Source organism: Uloborus diversus, chromosome 5, assembly GCF_026930045.1.
Source record: "Uloborus diversus isolate 005 chromosome 5, Udiv.v.3.1, whole genome shotgun sequence".
Classification (NCBI taxonomy): Eukaryota; Metazoa; Arthropoda; class Arachnida; order Araneae; family Uloboridae; genus Uloborus; species Uloborus diversus.
This window is the reverse complement of record NC_072735.1, coordinates 86204064-86215329: the sequence shown is the minus strand read 5'-3', so window position 1 is coordinate 86215329 and position 11266 is coordinate 86204064. Positions and strand designations below refer to the sequence as shown.

The window sequence follows — 11266 nt, the reverse complement described above, 5'->3', positions numbered from 1 at the left end:
ATTTCCTCTGCATCTCCTTTCAAAAAACAAAAAATTGACACTGTAAATACTTACGTTGCATAAAGAGAAGATTTAACTTGGAGTTTTATAGCTTGAAGGAATATTAAAAACGATACAAAATTTTTGTCAATGATCAGGAAAAATAAAAACCCTAATTAAAACATAACCTAAATTAAAACATAAAATTAAAACATAAGTTAAAATGGGTTTTAATATCCAGTCACATTTATTGAAAAAAAAAAAAATTCTGCAACATAAAGCATTTATTATACAAATCACAAGTTAAGACATCCTCACGTACATCACAAGTGTATGTTTGTTTACTTCCACTCGTCGCCAAGCACGAAATTGATCGCGCCAAACCGAATACAGAGATCTATCGTTAAAAAAATTTAATTTACACAATTTAAACTTTTGCCTTGTCTTAAAGTGTTGTTTTTCAATAATGTTGTGATTCGATTAAAAGATTTAACAGGAAAACTAACTATAAAAGACCCAAATAAAGTGTCAGAAGGGAATTTTGGCACACCGGAACACATGTTCTTGATATAATTACGCGATAGTTAAAGAAATAGGAATGGACTCACTCAAGTAAAGCTACACACTTATAATTTGAACATTGTAGAACAGTAATATGAGCATTAAAATCTTGGACTCACCTTCAATTTTCCAGATTCTGGGTTTTTCCACAGCACTGTCATACGCTCCATGTTAATCCTACGGAAGAAGAAGAAACACTGCCTCAGGCGGTCTTCGACCAATAGGAAAATGATACCGCGTTGTCGCAAGAAAAACCTACGTTTTCATATAGGGACTCTAGCAAAAGCAGGCGAGAAAAGCCGAAATCCAATACGGCGGAAGCAAACAAATTTTTTCGGCGCCCAAAGTTTCCGGAGCCCAATATGCTCATCACGCAAAGTTCCCAGCACCCAATCTGCGACAGTAACCAGTGATCGAGTGTTCAAACGTCAGTATCTCGCAGTCAAGTGAAGATTTGCGCTCCGTACTATCGTCGTCCTAGGTAAACAATCACATGCAGGAAAAAAAAAAACCCCTTTTGTTATGAAATTTGGGTTATTTGAATGTTGGGTGAGAAGTATATTTTGAACTCATTTTTTTTTTAATTTGGAGAATTAACCACTAAAAGTAAGCATACTCGTAAAAATTGGTTTATTTTTGTTTAGAGCTATGATTAAAATATATTATAGAGCTATAATGTTTTTACTCGATGTTCTTTAATTATCACAAAGTATTTTTGCTGATTCTTTGTATGTATTAATTTTACCTTTGTGAAAATATTAAAAGTGAATAGAATTGCTGCAGTAAATAACTAATTACTCGTTATAAAAATGAATCTATAATTTATTAATGATTTAATTTTAGTTGTTTAATATATACAGAACATTTTAGTCCAGAAAATTGATTTTATCAAGTTACGGGAAAATTTTGACAGCCCTGTAACTACTAGTATTTTGTGTCGCATTTCAAAGAAAAATTCAGCCTTCATTGTCCCTAGAACATCATTGCGTAATGTTTGTGAACATTTTAAACAACTCTCAACTTTATCTAGAACGTTTTGCATCTCTTCCGCATAACGCAAGTAAGATAAATGTACCTATATCCGTGGTTCTAACGTTGAGAGCCTGATGTCTACTACTGCTGAAAATAGTTACACTGAAGGGGAGGTGCAGTCTCACAGACCACTTCTAAAGAATACAATGAAATGCAAACCAGATGCACTTGCCTAAAGATACTGATAAGCAAGGGAAATGTTCAAGGTCACAAAACAAAAAGCTATTGGGGAAAAACCATTCAATCGGTCTGAAAATGAAACAGGGGTGATCGGATGAACTTTTTGAGCGTTTTGTGAGACTGTATCTCCCCTGTTGAGGTTTAAGAACTAACTTTTTAATTTCATGGATTTTGCGGTTTATAATGCAAGATATACAAATACAAATACAAATACAAATGAGACGACCAGCAACAGGCACTGGGCCCAGCTAGGCTGGTCCTAGTCAATTAATTAGTCCCCAATGAAGATCAATGGCCCTCTTAAAGCTATCCACTCCCTTGCTCATTACCACCTCTTCCGGTAAGCTATTCCAAGTGCCCACGACCCTGCTAAAGTAGTAGTTTTTCCTGATTTCCAAGTTAGCCTGAGATTTAAATAGCTTAAAACAATGACCCCTTGTCCTGCTTTCCCCGCAAAAATTTAATCCATTTACATCTTTCATTTTGATAAATTTAAATAACTGAATCATGTCCCCTCTGACTCTCCTTTGCTCCAGGCTATACATGTTAAGCCTATTAAGTCTGGTATCATAATCTAAATCTGAGAGTCCCCTTACTAATTTAGTTACCCTTCTTTGAACCCTTTCCAATACAAAAATATCTTTCTTCAGATAAGGCGACCAAAACTGAACAGCATACTCCAAATGAGGTCTTACTAAACTCCTATATAAAGGCAGAAGAACTTTCTTAGATTTGTTTGAAATAGATCTATTGATGAACCCAAGCATTTTGTTGGCTTTGTTACTAGCAATACTGCACTGTTGACTAAACTTGAAGTCCTGATTTATAAAGACACCCAGATCCATAACATTTTCTGCCTGATTTATGACTGAACCCTGTAAACGATATCTCATACGCTTATTTCCATGACCTAAGTGTAGCACTTGACATTTCCCTACATTAACTGCCATACCCCATTTATCTGCCCACTTAGTAATATGATCTAAATCCTCTTGCAGCTGTTTTACTTGTTCTTCATTTTCGACAATCCCCATAACTTTTACATCGTCAGCAAAACAATTCATGCTTCCAGAAATATTATCATTGATGTCATTCATAAATATAATAAACAAAAGAGGCCCTAAAACTGATCCCTGAGGAACCCCACTTAAAACATCACTCCAATTAGAATGATTTCCTCTCACAACTACTCTTTGCTTCCTACCAGTAAGCCAATTTCTAACCCAAAGTAAAGTTTTTCCTCCTATTCCAATGTCAGCTAACTTGCTGAGAAGAGCAACATGCGGTACCTTGTCAAAAGCTTTTTGAAAATCAATATAAACAACATCCACACATTTTTTGTTATCTAAAGCTGAGGTAACCTTGTCGTAGAAATGCAATAAATTAGTAGTACAGGATTTACCTTTCCTGAAACCATACTGCAAACTAGTCAACAGACTATTAGTCTCTAAGAACATCATGATCTTAATTTTGATCAAAGTTTCGAAAATCTTACAAATCACCGAAGTCAAACTTACAGGTCTATAATTCCCAGCAATACCTTTAGACCCCTTCTTGAAGAGGGGCGTTATGTTAGCCAGCTTCCAGTCCTCTGGCACCGTCCCCGAGTTATAAGAAGCATTGAAAATATTCAAAATAACATCCACTAATTCCTCTGCACATTCAACTAAAATTTTTGGATAAATATTATCTGGTCCCGGAGCTTTAGTTGCTTTAATCTTTTTCAAATGAAATAAAACCTCCTCCCTGGAAAATACAAAATCCTCTAGCTGTATAATAGCTTGTGTCTTGTTAGTGTCAACTGTTGAGATACAGTTATCGTTAAACACACTGGAAAAAAAGTTATTTAGAACATTTGCAATATCCCTATCGTTTTGGATTAAATTTCCATGCTCATCAACCAAAGGCCCAATTTGACTGTTTCGAGCTTTCCCAGAATTAGCGTAAGCAAAAAACCTCTTAGGGTTCCCATCAATGTCATCTGCCAGCCTTTGCTCCAATTCCCTTTTCTGAATCCGTACCAAATACTTAAAATTTCGCCTTGCCTTACCATACTGGAGCCTTTCCGCACTCTGACCAGTTTCTTTAAACTTACGAAAAGTGGCTTGCTTATAATTAAGAGCTTCTTTAGTCTCCCTGGAGAACCACATGGGCCAAATTTTGGTACTAACACCTTTTCTCCTAAATGGAACATAGTCCCCAACGGTTTTAGCAAGTTTATCCTTAAATTCCGTCCACTGCTGATCTACGTCGCTATTTTCCAACCCTGACGAAAAAACCTCTTTCAAGCTCTGCCTAAGTGCAACAAAATCGGTGTTTCTGAAATTGGGCACAAACCTAAAATTATCATCTTTGCACACTTCAAATTTAACCCGGAACCTAATGCTGTTATGATCACTATCTCCAATATGCTCCCCTACACTCAACCCCTGAACAAAACTACCTATGTCACAAAAAACTAGATCCAAAATGGCCTCCTCTCGAGTTCCCTGAGTTACAACTTGATCTAAGAAACAGTCACCAATTACTTTTAAAAATTCCTCTTCTTTGCCATTACCAGGATAAAAATTATTCCAATCAATACCCGGAAAATTGAAATCCCCCATTATGATAACGGATCCCTTACTGGACATGTCACTGGGTCATTCCAAAAATAAAGGTCTCTTTCAAGAATTGGAAAAAGAAAAAAAAATTTTTTAAATAGAATCAAAATAATGCTTGAGAGGTTTGTAAATATATACATGAGTACAGTTTGAATATTGGCCGCACACTTTTTAAAAAATATTAGTCATAAAACTTAGAAATGTAACCATGTAATCTGAAAAATGTCTCCTGTGTTACCATTATTAAATAATTCTTTTCATGCTTTCATATGAAAGTAAAGAACTATCTCTAAGGTTCTAAGACATTGATATAAATGCACTATTACTCTGCCTTATAATTTTTTGTTTGTGAAATATTTTTCCTCTTTAAATGGGATTTTTATGTCCCCTGTGTTACCTTTATTGTATTTTCCCAATGTAAAACTTTATGCAGCTCAGTAAAAAGCACATCAATACAGTAAAAATATATTAATATTTACTTGGACTAATAAGTTATTGCACATGTTTTAATTTGATTTTCAAAAAAAAAATTTCCCTTTTGTCCAGATTAAAAAAACATGTTGGTAACACAGGGGACATTCGGTAACACGGGAGACATCAAAGTAACCAAGTGGACATATTGAATGCAACACTCTGAAAAGTGGGGTTTTAATCGAACTAACAATTTATTTTTCATATACATCAATGGGTACATTAAATTCATAATACAATCTATTCCCGTTCATCTTCAAAGTTGGATTTTTAAGAATGCCTAAAACATCATCAAAATTGATATACGATATGTCATTTTCTTTCACTATAAAGTTTTTCCCACTGTCGTCAGTTGACCTTAGGAACATAACTTGAATTTCCCCATCTTCCTCTACATCATTTTGGGCAATTCCTATGTATTTATAACATGACTTTAATTTTCGCCCTCCAATTATTCGAATTAACAAATACGTCCCAGTTGTGATCCTCTTCACAGACGGTTCCTCTATATGTTTCGGTTCAACAGTAGAAGAATTAGTTGAAGTGTTCGACTCAGCATCACTACCCTCGGAAGAATCATTGCTACTACTTGAAGAATAGACATCAGATACCTTTAATTTTTTTTTAGTAGGGTTCTGATGTGATGTTTGCGGCAATCCCAAATTGTTTCCGACTTTTCCTTGAGTCACACGCAAAACGAATTTTTTAGGGCCGTAGCAACTGCAAAATCCTCGTTTGCTTTCTATCCCACAGAAGCAACTGAGATCTCTATAATGAAGAAATTCTTCTGTTTCAACAATTAATTGATGTAAACGCCTTGTTCCTTTGAGAACAGGAATATTTTTAGGAAGCGTTTGGAGAACAGCTTCAATTTCTTCTTTTGTAACAACGTATAATTTTATTTTCGTTGCCTTGCTCAGAAAATGAATGAATCTGTACACATCAGATATATCTGTGCCGCATGAGGTTATTCGATCAGCTATTCTCTTAAGTGTTCCGCCTATGCCATCAGCGGCACCTTTACCATGTCCTGATTCGAAAAAGGACCATGTTCCTCGTTTGAATCCAAATTTGAAAATTTTCTTACTGAATAAATAAAAATTATTTTTTTGTTTATATTGTGTGGAGGGACCATCGGAAAAAATATGTACAGTATCAATATTGGGCTCAATTACTTTAATCATTTTCATGATGGGTGCTAAATGAGCCCAAATTGCACTAGGATCATGTTTGTTGCAAGAGGATACAGTACAAAAAGATATTGCTTGTTTTGCACTACCACAATGTAATACTCCAGTGTGCAAAGTTATCTGATTTTGAGACGCTCCATAATGATGTGCTTGAATTTCTTCAGCTAATTTTAAATTATAATTCTCACTGAAATCTATATGCAAAGTAGCTTCATTATTTTGCAGATTGTCAATACAACTTCTATAAGCTTTATACTGCTCTCGAATGTTATGAACATGTTTCTTGAAATCAACTATTTCAGCTTGGAATTTGTCCACCAACACAGAAATTGGAGTAGTCATCTTTTCCTTCGTAACTTTTTTCACAGTTATAGTTTTCTTATTTTTTTCGTAGGACTCATTTTGGTAAACCCATTCATACCATTCAACTAGAGTGTCAGAATTTATAATGTTTAAAGGAACACATTTTTTGTCACATGATGGGCATTCCCTATACATGCAGTCTTTTGAGTTTGAGCTGCACACTGTCAACTCTATTAAGCTATTATAATTATCTGTTTTCAAAATTTTCATTTTCTTAAGAGCATTTACTTTGAATTTAATATTGGAATGTAATTTACACAAAAACGTATTTCGGGTCTCAATAGAGGGGGCTACCACGTAAAATGGGCGTCTTGCAGCAAAAGAAGAATAAGAGCATCTTCCACCTTCGTTAAGAAATTTTTTATGTAAATTTTTCATAGTGTCAAGTAAGTACCTCTTTTGTTTTTTTTCTGAATGTTTTGTAACAGTTTCTTTTTTGCCGGCTGTTGCTCTGCTTACATCATCTCTTAAAAAGAAATCCTGAACACTTCCATTTTTCACGGTCCGTTTCTCTCTCTCAATAGCTCTTTGAATCCTAGATTTCAAACCTATGGCTTCAAAACCGATTTCTCTCATAATACGGTACTTTTTAATCACTTTGCCTGTTACAATTTTTTTAAAGAGTGATTTCTTCTTTCTTTCCTGCAAATTTTTATATTGTTTTGTCATTGAATAAGTTAAACAGTTATATTTAAGGAGTTGCTTTGAAACTTTTTGAGTTGCAGGCGAGTTTTTCCCAGGGAAATTTGCTCTCATAAACTGTTTAGTTTTTGAACGAGGACTCAAAACTTCTTTTTTATTTTTATCTGGTATGCTCTTTCTATATACTTGTTTCCTTAATTTTCCTATCTTTTGTGTTAATTTTTTATTTTCTATTTTAAGATGTAAATTATCCTTATAAAGCTTTGTTCTGTTTCGTCTAATTTTCTTCCTACCAGTGCAACTGCGCTTATTTATGTCTTCATCTGGTGAAAATATTAATGTAGATTCAAGCTTTTTCCCCCTCCTTTGTTTGGCCTTATTTGTACGCCATTTTCTTCTATTTAATCGAAGTTCTCTAGCAGACATATCAGACTTTAACCGTTTTGTTGCATGATATCTATCACGTGCTTTTTGTTTCGACTTTTCTTCCTTACTTTTATTTATTTTCCTTCGTTCTCTATAACGACGCTGCTTTTCAGCAGCTGTTAATGCCATTATCTGCAACAAAAAGGGGCAAATTTACTAAAAATTTCATTATTGTAGATTAAGATACATTATTTAAGACAGATACATTAAATTAAAATCCTGCTGCTTATTTTAAAAACTACACTTCTTGAAATTTAAACAAAACAAACGAAAAAAAAAACTAGTGCTCTTTTCCATTAAAAACATTTTTAAGTACCAAAACTGAACTCATTTAATGATAACTTTAAAAAAAAAAAAAAAAGATTTAAACTTCTTACTACAGAAACTAAAATAGAGTCTAAGAGAAGAAAAACGTTCCTTTTAGCCCTCCTTTGTTTTTTTTTATCACACTCTCTGACAAAATTTGGATATAACCAAAGAAAAATTTACAAGTTTTTAATTGAATTCTATTAAACATACATAATATTCATATAATTAAAAATAAATACTGAATGTTCTTTCAACCTAAATATTTTTTTTCTTTTAAAATTTAACTACAAAACAAGCTCAGAAACAATTAAGTCCCCTATGTTACTTTGTTGTCTCCTGTGTTACCAAGATCATGGTAACACAGGGGACTAGTAACACAGGGGACAAAATTGTATTAAAAGTTCCCCCTGTAACAATGTTTTCATGGAAACAATGCAAAAGTATATGATTTTCTTTCTTTTAACTCAACCTCAAAGTTTTAACATGGATTAAACTAAAAAATAATTAAACATTAATAATATTTAATAGTAACACAGGGGACACATCAAAAAGACACCTACCTCTAAAGTTCTCTTTTCTTCACCTGGAATTCTTCAAAAAAGCACATGTGAAAAAAATGGCTACTAAACATGAATAATAACTTGTAGAAGTGCATGTATAGCTATTGTTGCCAATATTTAAGTAACAAAGTCTTATTATAATATTAAGAATAAGGAGGCAGTAACACAGGAGACAAAAAATTAGGGGACACAAGATTTTCCTCCATAAAATAAAATAAAATTTGAAATTTTACCTTAAAAACATGTTAGTATAATGTCAAGTTCACAAAGAGTTGAAAAGAAAAAAAATCATATTTTTAAAACACTAATAACATGAAAAAAATAAGGTTTAAAATTAAAGAAGTGCTGTTGGGACATGGCTTTTTTATAGGACTCAATTTCAATAACCCCATTTAAAAAGTAAATAATGTACTTTTTCTAAAATTTTAGTAATGTATTAAAGAAAAATATGTCTGACCTATCATTTTTAATGTTTACATTTAACTTTGGAATAAAATTTGGGAAAGGGTTACAACTTAAAGTCTTGGACACCAAATGTTGCATTAATTTTGGAATGACCCCACTAATAATACGGTACATCTGTTCATCTTGTCCCTGGTTTGAATTAGGTGGCCTATAAATGTTTCCAAAGCGTAGCTTTATGCCCTTACTGCTCATCAACTCCAGCCAAACCATATCAATATCAGTAGGCTTATCATTTATGACCAATTCATTGCAAATAAAATTGTCTCTAACATAAAATAAAACCCCACCACCTCTTTTACCTACTCTATCCTGTCTGAATAAATTATACCCAGCAATATGTAATAACTCTGCATCAGATTCGGTAGCCCATGTCTCTGTAATTCCGATAACATCCAACTTCTCATCCATAACTATGCTTTTCAATTCATCCATCTTGTTCCTAATACTGCGAGCATTGGTATAGAAAACTTTAAGCATGCCTAAGTTGCTTTTATTTAACACCCTGAAATTTCCTAAATTACAATTGTTAACATTACTACTCTTGTTTGTCACTTTATTTCCATTTCTAGCAATACCGAAAAACATATCATTCTCTCGATACCTGGTGCTTGAACCATGCCCCCCATTCCAACTTAGTTTTTTGACTCCAAAGCCCTTAAAATTAATCCACTAACCATTTTGACCCCTGTAGAGCTCAGATGCAGGCCATCCCTAGCAATCCAATCCCGTTTACAATGACTCCATACATCAATGAACCTGATACTGCGCTTTTCGCAAATTGACTTCAGTAGCAAGTTCATACACCTCGCACGTTGATTTAGCCAGCTCCTATGCACTCCATACCTGGGAAGCAAACCAACCACTTGGACATTTGTCGAAAAGCTGGTTGCTTTATCCAACAGGGATTCCCATTCCCTAGAAAACTCCTCATTTTTACTGTGGCCTACATCATTTGTTCCCACCCACAAAGTAACCATGTCCTCCTTATTCAATACTCCCTTCTTTTCAGCAACCATATTAACGTCTTTTACCCGAGCCCCTGGTAAACAACACCTAGCCACCTTACGCTTTACTCTCCCAACTGTGTTACCCACCTCCCTTACCATAGAGTCCCCCAAAATTACACCCTTAGTTCCCAATCTAACTCCTCATTTGAAACTTCCCCCTGAATCTCTGGAACATTTATACCCTCTACAACTGGCTTACACCCTAATGCTAACTGGGCTTCCAAAACTAGCATCTTAAGTCTTAAGTCTGAGAGTTCAGCACATTTAGTGCAAATATAATCCTCTTCAAAAACAGACTCATTTTCCCCCTTATACAGGCAGAACATATGACATAGATCACAAGAGATCCACCTGTCCCCCTTCCCACTCTTTACCTCTTTCATAATGCATATAACACCCATTTCTACTCAGTGAATATGTTCCAAAAGGCAAAACAGTAAGATAAAAATGCAAAAAAACACAGAATAAATACTAAAAACAGCAGTAAATAAACAGAGTTGCTACACCCAATAAAGCACACAAGATCAAAAACCAGGAGATCACCACATGTTAGGCTTAGCTCCAAAAAATGCAAAAACACTTCAAGAATACAATAACAGCAAAAATGAGCCCCCAAAACACAATAAAACTAAATTACATGATAAAGTGAAGTAAAAAAACCTAAAACTAGACAGTAATAATGAAAAATTATAGTAAAAAAACACTTATCAAATTAGCAGCAAAAAACACTCCCTGCATCACAGGCGCCCTCTAGTGGCCGTTTCCAGTGGCCGTATATGCATTATGATACATCAGGTTTGATTCTTATTGAGAAGAGACTGGGTGCTTTCTTATATAAGGGCTCATCAATAAAACTGGAGACATTACCAAAATTATAAAATTAATATAGTGTCAAGTTCTTTATCCATATTGGATTGAAACCACACTTTACCAAGCTTGTAAACACTAGGAATTTAATGAAAATGTACAATCACACAATTCCTACAGCTTTTCTAAATTCAACTTAAGAAATACCTTTGTTGGCTATCACCGCTGTTCACCCTTAGCAAACATATATTATATTTTTAACAAAATTTCTCACTTCAAATTTTTCTATTTTTCATATTAATTTTAAGAAGACAAACAGTATAAAACCTTCTCAAAGTGTGGCATGAGACAGTGACTATTGAAGCTAGAGAAGCAATTAATTAAGAAGCTGATAAAGCGTAATGTGAAAAATATTCATAAAAAAAGCTTGAGAATTAACTGCTTCATGAATCACAAAACTCTTTATTGCAGCCTAAAATGAGATAAAAATTTGAATAAAAAGAAATTTCTTCTGAGATTTGGTTTCAAGTTAACTATGGACATTTTCTTGAATAAAATAGTTTTACATTCTGGAATTTCATCAAATCTGCAAATTTTAAAGTTTAATTTTTGCTCAGGGCTCCTAAATGGCTTCATTTTGTTTGGAAAAACCTACTCGTGCCCCAGCTTTA

General features: G+C 33.9%; 1 protein-coding gene across 1 annotated transcript in view; it reads left to right on the top strand.

Moving 5' to 3' along the window:
- Positions 1-1043: 1043 nt before the first annotated feature.
- The window catches only part of LOC129222213 (exonuclease mut-7 homolog), a 157618-nt gene continuing 147395 nt past the window's right edge, over positions 1044-11266 (top strand). The window contains exon 1 of the mRNA XM_054856690.1: positions 1044-1146. The gene's annotated coding sequence lies outside the window, so the exon portion shown is untranslated. The remainder of the gene's footprint in view (positions 1147-11266) is intronic.